Source organism: Pogoniulus pusillus, chromosome 19, assembly GCF_015220805.1.
Source record: "Pogoniulus pusillus isolate bPogPus1 chromosome 19, bPogPus1.pri, whole genome shotgun sequence".
NCBI lineage: Eukaryota > Metazoa > Chordata > Aves > Piciformes > Lybiidae > Pogoniulus > Pogoniulus pusillus.
Window position 1 is genome coordinate 23,597,393 of NC_087282.1, and position 7,040 is coordinate 23,604,432.

The window sequence follows — 7,040 nt, forward strand, 5'->3', positions numbered from 1 at the left end:
GGATCTACTGGAGAGAGTTCCACAGAGGGCCAGAAGGAGTCTGAGGGGACTGCAGCATTGCCTGATTAGGAGAGGCTGAGAGCCCTGGAACTGCTTAGCCTGGAGAAGAGAAGGCTGAGAGGGAATCTGAGTAATGTCTGTAAATAGTTGAGGGCTGGGGATCGGGAAGGGACAGGGACAGTCTCTGCTCACTTGTGCCCTGGCATAGGACAAGGAGCAAGGGATGGAAACTACAGCACAGAAGTTCCACCTCAACACGAGGAAGAACTTCCTGACTGGAAGGGTCCCAGAGCCCTGGCACAGGCTGCCCAGAGAGGTTGTGGAGTCTCCTTCTCTGGAGCCTCTCCAGCCCTGTCTGGATGTGTCCCTGTGCCACCTGTGCTGGATTCTCTGGTGCTGCTCTGGCAGGGGGGTTAGATTGGGTGGTCTCCAGAGGACCCTTCCAACCCCTAATTTCCTGTGAGCCTGTGAAATGGTAACTTGCAGAGGCTGAGCTCCTTCACGTTGGATTCCGTTTAAGAAGGAGGTGTGCACCTTGGTGTAGCTGGGGCTTGGCAGCCTGGCATCTTCTGGAGGTAACAGCAAGTGTTAGCACATCCCCATGTTTTCCCTGCTCCTACATTTACAATTAGCTGTGGGGGTTGTGGTATGGAGGCTACATGGAGCACATTTGTTCCCTGGAGTAGAAGCTGTGCAGCTTTGTTTGGGGGTTTTATTTGTGTGTCCCTGTTAGGTGCTTTGCAGCCCAGATGTGATCCTTGGTGTGCATTAGCAACTGTTTGGTCAGGACTGGAAGTTCAACCTCAACATGAGGAAAAGCTTCCTTGCACTGAGGGTGCTGAAGCCCTGGAGCAGGCTGCCCAGAAAGGTTGTAGAGTCTCCTTCTCTGGAGGCTTTCAAACCCCACCTGGATGTGTTCCTGCGTTACCTGCCCTGGGTGACCCTGCTCTGGCAGGGAGGGTTGGACTGATGATCTGGGCTGCATCAGGAGCAGTGTGGCCAGCAGAGCCAGGGAGGGGATTCTGCCCCTCTACTGTGCTCTGCTGAGACCCCACCTGGAGTACTGCATCCAGCTCTAAAGTCTCCATGACAAGAGGGCTGTGGAGATGCTGGAGAGTGTCCAGAGCAGGGCCAGGAGGATGCTCAGAGGCTGCAGCAGCTCTGCTGTGAGCACAGACTGAAAGAGTTGGGGCTGTGCAGGCTGCAGCAGAGGAGGCTCCCAGGGGACCTTCTTGTGGCCTTCCAGGACCTGAAGGGGGCTCCAAAAAAGCTGGGGAGGGACTTTTGAGGCTGTGAGGGAGTGTCAGGAGTGGGGGGAATGGAGCAAAGCTGGAGGTGGGGAGAGTGAGGCTGGAGGTGAGGAGGAAGTTGTTGAGCAGGAGAGTGGTGAGAGGCTGGAATGGGTTGCCCAGGGAGGGGGTTGAGGCCCCATGGCTGGAGGTGTTTGAGGCCAGGCTGGCTGAGGCTGTGTGCAGCCTGCTCTAGGGTAGGGTGTCCCTGGGCATGGCAGGGAGTTGGGACTGGCTGCTCCTTGTGCTCCCTTCCCGCCCTGACTGATTCCATGCTTCTATGATCTCTGGAGGTCCCGTCCAGCCCCTAACACTCTGTGCTTCTGTGGCTGCCATGGTAGCACAGGAGCTGTGTGATAGCTGCTCTCAGACTTTATTGCCAATCAGACAATATGCTGTCAGTCCACAGCTCTGCACCGTGGGAATGGGAAGCCTTGGGCACATACTGGCACAGGAGGTTGGCACAGCTGCTTTCAACGTGGTTAAAACCAACAGAAAGCCTCTTGGAGCAGCCTGCTGCATTGAGCCCTCTTAGGGTTTTACAGCCCCGTGTTTACAGTGGCCTCTTCACAGCAGCTGCTGCTCTCTTCTTCCCGACGGCTGCAGGATAGGCTGCGCCTGAAGCAGGGCTGTTGGGTTCGCAAAGAGCCAGGCTGATTTAATGGCCTCCCAGCGCTAAAAGGGCGAGACTTGATGTTTTGCTACACCCTCCTCTAATTGTCAGCCTCAGACCTTTAGATGAGCCTGACAAACCTGCTGACTCGGCAGAAACCTGCTGGCTTCATTAGCACATTAACACCTTGGAAGTCTGCACTGAAGGAGCTGGCGGAAGGCTCCAGCAGACGGTGAGCGCAGCAGTGAAGAGAGGTGGGGCAGTGGCTGCGCCAGGCTGGACCACCTTGCTGCAGCTGCTTCTGCACCACAGCCGCTGGAACCTGGAGTCCTCAGTGCTGTTTGCTTTCCTTGCCCTCTCGGGGCTGCCAAGGCCCTGGGGCTTCGTTTGTTGTGCTGTGGGTTTTAGTGTCACCGCTTTCCTGTCTTCATTTTAGGTTTCATTTCTTTTCATTTAAAAAAATCTTTCTCAGTGTTATTCCTTTCTTGTTCCTTTCTTTCTTGCTTCTTTCTTCTCCCTCCCTCCCTCTCTTCTCCCTCCCTCTCTTCTCCCTCCCTCTCTTCTCCCTCCCTCTCTTCTCCCTCCCTCTCTTCTCCCTCCCTTCTCCCTCCCTCCCTTTCTCTCTCTTTTTTTCTATCTTTCTCTCTTTCTCCCTGTCTTTCTATCTCTCTCTGTTTCTCTTTCTTTCTTTCTTTCTTTCTTTCTTTCTTTCTTTCTTTCTTTCTTTCTTTCTTTCTTTCTTTCTTTCTTTCTTTCTTCTTTCTTTCTTCTTTCTTTCTTTCTTCTTCTTTCTTTCTTTCTTTCTTTCTTTCTTTCTTTCTTTTCTTTCTTTCTTTCTCTTTCCCTCTTCTCTCTCCCTCTCTCTCTCTCTCTCTCTCCCCTCTCTCTCTCTCTCTCCCTCTCCTCTCTCTCTCTTCCTCCCCCTCTCTCTCTCCCTCCCTCTCCCTCCCTTTCTCTCTCCTCTCCCTCCCTCTCCCTCCCTTTCTCTCTCCTCTCCCTCCCTCTCTTTCTCTCCCTCCCTCTCTCTCTCTCTCCCTCTCTCCATCTCTCCCTCCATCCCTCTCTCCCTCTCTCTCTCTCCCTCTCCCCCTCCATCCCTCTCCCTCTCTCTCCCTCTCCCTCCCTCTCCCTCCCTCCCTCTCCCTCCCGCCCTCTCTCTTCCTCCCTCTCTCTTCCTCCCCTCTCCTCCCTCCATCTCTCTGCCTCTCCCTCTCTCCTTCCCTCTCTCTCCCTCCCTCTTTCTCCCTCCCTCTCTCTCTCTCCCTCCCTCTCTCTCTCTCTCCCCTCCCTCTCTCCCTCTCTCCCTCCCTCCCTCTCTCCCTCTCTCTCTTCTTCCCTCTCTCTCTCTCTCCTCCCTCTCTCTCTCTCTCTCTCCCTCCCCTCTCTCTCTCTCTCCTCCCTCTCCTCCCTCCCTCTCCCTCCCTCCTCCTCTCCCTCCCTCCCTCTCTCTCCCTCCCTCTCTCCTCCCTCCCCTCTCTCTCCCTCCCTCTCTCTCCCTCCCTCTCTCTCTCTCTTCCTTCCTCCCTCTCTTTGTCTTTCAGTGAGTGCTTCCTGCATTCTTTGATCACAACAAAGGTTTTGTGTTTAACTGTTTTGGTACCTTGTTTGCAGCTGAGCCCAACGCATTGCCTTAGCCCAGCAAAAGGCTGCTTATGAAAGTGTAGGATAAAGAGCCAGGCCTTTCCTGAGCCTTTGCACAAAGACCTTCCCTCTGTTGTGTCTCCTGAAAGTGGAAGCTTGGTCAAAGGTCCCTTCCCAACCCGATCCGTTCTGTGACCCTTGTGCCCCCATGTGTGTCAACTGTGTGTGATAAGCCACTTGCCATTTTTGATAGGCTTTCCCCCCCTTCTTTTCCTCCTTAAACCAGCCCAGCTCTTCCTGTTGCTCTCTGGGTACCCCCTCCAAATGCATCTGTTTGTCACACACTTGTGCATTGCACAGAACAATGAGGTGTTCAAGAACAACCTGGCTGGGGCACTGAGTGCCATGGTCTGGTTGGTTGGGCAGGGCTGGGTGCTAGGTTGGGCTGGCTGAGCCTGGAGCTCTCTGCCAGCCTGCTTGATTCTAGGAATCTATGAAGGTTAGGTCTGTGAGGTGGTGTTCATGTCACACTAGCATGAATATGCTTTAGCACAGAGTGGTACCAGTGGGAGAAGACTTTAAGACCATTGACTCCTACCATTCTCTAACCCTACCCAGGCTGGTGCTAAGCCATGGCCCTCAGCACCAAATCTCCTTGGATGGGCCCCCTTGGATGGGGCTAAGCTCTTTTTGCTGGTCAGCAGCTGTAAGCCAAGGAGCAACAGCTACAAACTGGAACAGAGAAGGTTTCAGCTCAATATGAGAAGAAACTTCTTTATGGTGAGGGTGGCAGAGCCCTGGAGGGTGCAGGCTGCCCAGAGAGGTTGTGGAGTCTCCTGCTCTGGAGACTTTCAAAAACCCACCTGGATGCATTCCTGTGTGAACTGCCCTAGGGGATCCTGCCTTGTACAGGGTGATCTCTGGAAGTCTTTGTTTCACAGAATCCAGAATGTTTGGGGGCTGGAATGGACCTCAAAGCTCTGCCAGGGCAGAATCACCTGGACCAGATCACACTGGAATGCATCCAAGTGGGTTTGGAGTATCTCCAGAGAAGGAGACTCCACAGCCCCCCTGGGCAGCCTGTGCCAGGCTTCTGGCACCCTCACATGGAAAAAAATCTTCTTCATGTTCCCATGGCACTTCCTATGCCTCAACTTCCACCACTGCCCTCATCCTGTCGTTGGGCATCATCCAGCAGAGCCTGCTCCAGCTTCTGGGCACTCACCCTGCATGTCTTTATCAACATGGATGAGGTCCACCTCTCAGGCTGCTCCTCTCCAAGCTAGACCCCCCCAGCTCTTTCCCAGCTCTAAGCTTCTGTGATTCTGTGATCTCTGCATCTTAGTTTCTGTTAGCCATGAAGACTTTGGGATTGCTTATCCCATCTAATGTGGGATCTTTTAGTCAGTGCCCTGAGGGGGCATTTCAGGAGTCCTTAAAGGGTGGGTGTCTGTCAGGAGGATGGGACCAAAGCTCTAGCAGTGGTGCCCAGTGACAGGGCAAGGGGTAATGGGCACAAACTTGGACAGAGGGAGTTCCATCTGAAGATGAGCAGGAACTTCTTTAATTCAGGGGTGCTGGAGCACTGGATGAGCTCTGAGGCCTCCTCTCTTGGAGACATTCAAAACCTACCTCAAGCTATTCCTGTTCACCTTCTCTAGGTGACCCTGCCTTGGCAGGAGGCTCGGACTGGATGGTCCCAACTCCTACCATCCTGTGTTTCCTCCATCCCTGTGTGGCCATTGCCTGTGTCTGTAGGTCACCACAGCAGTAGCTGTCCTTTGGTGAGTTCTGAGTGGAGTGCTGGTTGAGGCTAACTGGAATATTTTTAATGAGAGAAAATTAGATCAGTGGCTGTGAAAAGAAAATTAATAGTGATGTCTGTATCACCCACTGGATCTGCTGAGAGATAACAGCAAGAACCAACAGGCAAGAAGTCAGTCAGTGTCTGCCTGCCTGCTGCACTAATTCCTCTGCCCGGACCTGCACAACCCCAAACTAATCACTCTGCTTCTAACTTCTTATCTGGTAATCTCACCCCTTGCCGTAAGAGATTCTGAGATAAGGGAGGAGGAGTGGAAAGAAAGAGGAGAGTTGGTTTTAAAAGGCTTCCTGGGCAGTTCTGCTGTTCGGAGAGGTTTCATACTTCCGTACTACTTCTAACTTGCATATAGTCATGGAGCCATAGAATCAGGCAGCTTGGAAGTCATGGAATCACTTTTAACTTGTGCTGAGGGCTCCAGAGCTGGAGGCAGAGAATTCTAGAATCATAGAATCAACCAGGTTGGAAGAGACCTCCAACATCATCCAGTCCAACCTAGTACCCAGCCCTAGCCAGCCAACTTGCATGTAGAGTCATGGAGTCATGGAATCATAGAGTCATAGAATCAAGCTCAGGCAGCCCAACCTGGCACCCAGCCCTGCCCAACCAACCAGACCATTGGCACTCAGTGCCCCAGCCAGGTTTGGCTGCAACACCTCCAGCCACAGCCACTCCACCACCTCCCTGGGCAGCCCATTCCAGTGCCAATCACTCTGCCAACAACTTCCTCCTCACAGCCAGCCTGGCACAGCTTGAGGCTGTGTCCCCCTTCTTCTGCTGCTGGCTGCCTGGCAGCAGAGCCCAACCCCACCTGGCTACAGCCTCCCTGCAGGCAGCAATCAGCTCTGCCCTGAGCCTCCTCTGCTGCAGGCTGCACCCCCCCAGCTCCCTCAGCCTCTCCTCACAGGGCTGTGCTCCAGGCCCCTCCCCAGCCTTGCTGCCCTTCTCCAAACACCTTCCAGCACCTCAGCATCTCTCTGCAATGGAGGAGCCCAGAGCTGGACACAGCACTGCAGGGGTGGCCTGAGCAGTGCTGAGCACAGGGGGCACAAGAACCTCCCTTGTCCTGCTGCCCACACTGCTCCTCAGCCAGCCCAGGATGCCTTTGGCCTCTGCTGCCCACCTGGGCACTTGTAAATATCTGTATATGTTGTGTCTGTGTGTTTGTAACTTGGTGCCACACTGTAACTGCAGCTCCATTCCCTGGCTTCCAGCTGGCTTAGTCTGGTGCATTTGTGGAGGTGAAGGAGGGTGGAAAACTGCCAAACTACCCCAGCCTGCCTGATGAGGACAAAGCTGAGCAGTGCTGAGGCTTCCCATGCTGGCAGGGGCTGCAGTGCATTCTCCATCCATAGGCATTCCCTTTTTCCTGGTGCACTTTGCCAAACGCTGTGGTTTTCCTCCCCACCCCCCCTCCTCTGTTAAACGCAGAGCTTGGAGCAAGAGCCGCTTCCGCCTGACCGAGACGTGCCTGAACGAGGAGATGCGCTTCAAAGTGAGGAGTGAGTGCAAGCAGGGACAAACAGCACCCAGCCCAGCAGGTGGCTGGAGGCCTCTCTCCTGCCTAAAGGTAACTCCTGCTGCAGCCAGCCCCGGTGAACGGCTGAGAGCAGCCCTGAGGAACAGCCCCTGGGCGTCTGGGCTGATGCAAAGCTCAGCAGGAGCCTTGCAGGGTGAGTGCAGCCCAGACACAACCCTGTGCTGGGCTGCAGCCAGAGCAGTGTGGGAACAGGGC

The 7,040-nt window shown here is 54.3% G+C and overlaps 1 protein-coding gene across 1 annotated transcript in view; it reads left to right on the forward strand.

Moving 5' to 3' along the window:
* IL13RA1 (interleukin 13 receptor subunit alpha 1) overlaps positions 1-7,040 on the forward strand; it is a 42,465-nt gene that overhangs the window by 4,521 nt on the left and 30,904 nt on the right. The window lies entirely within an intron of this gene.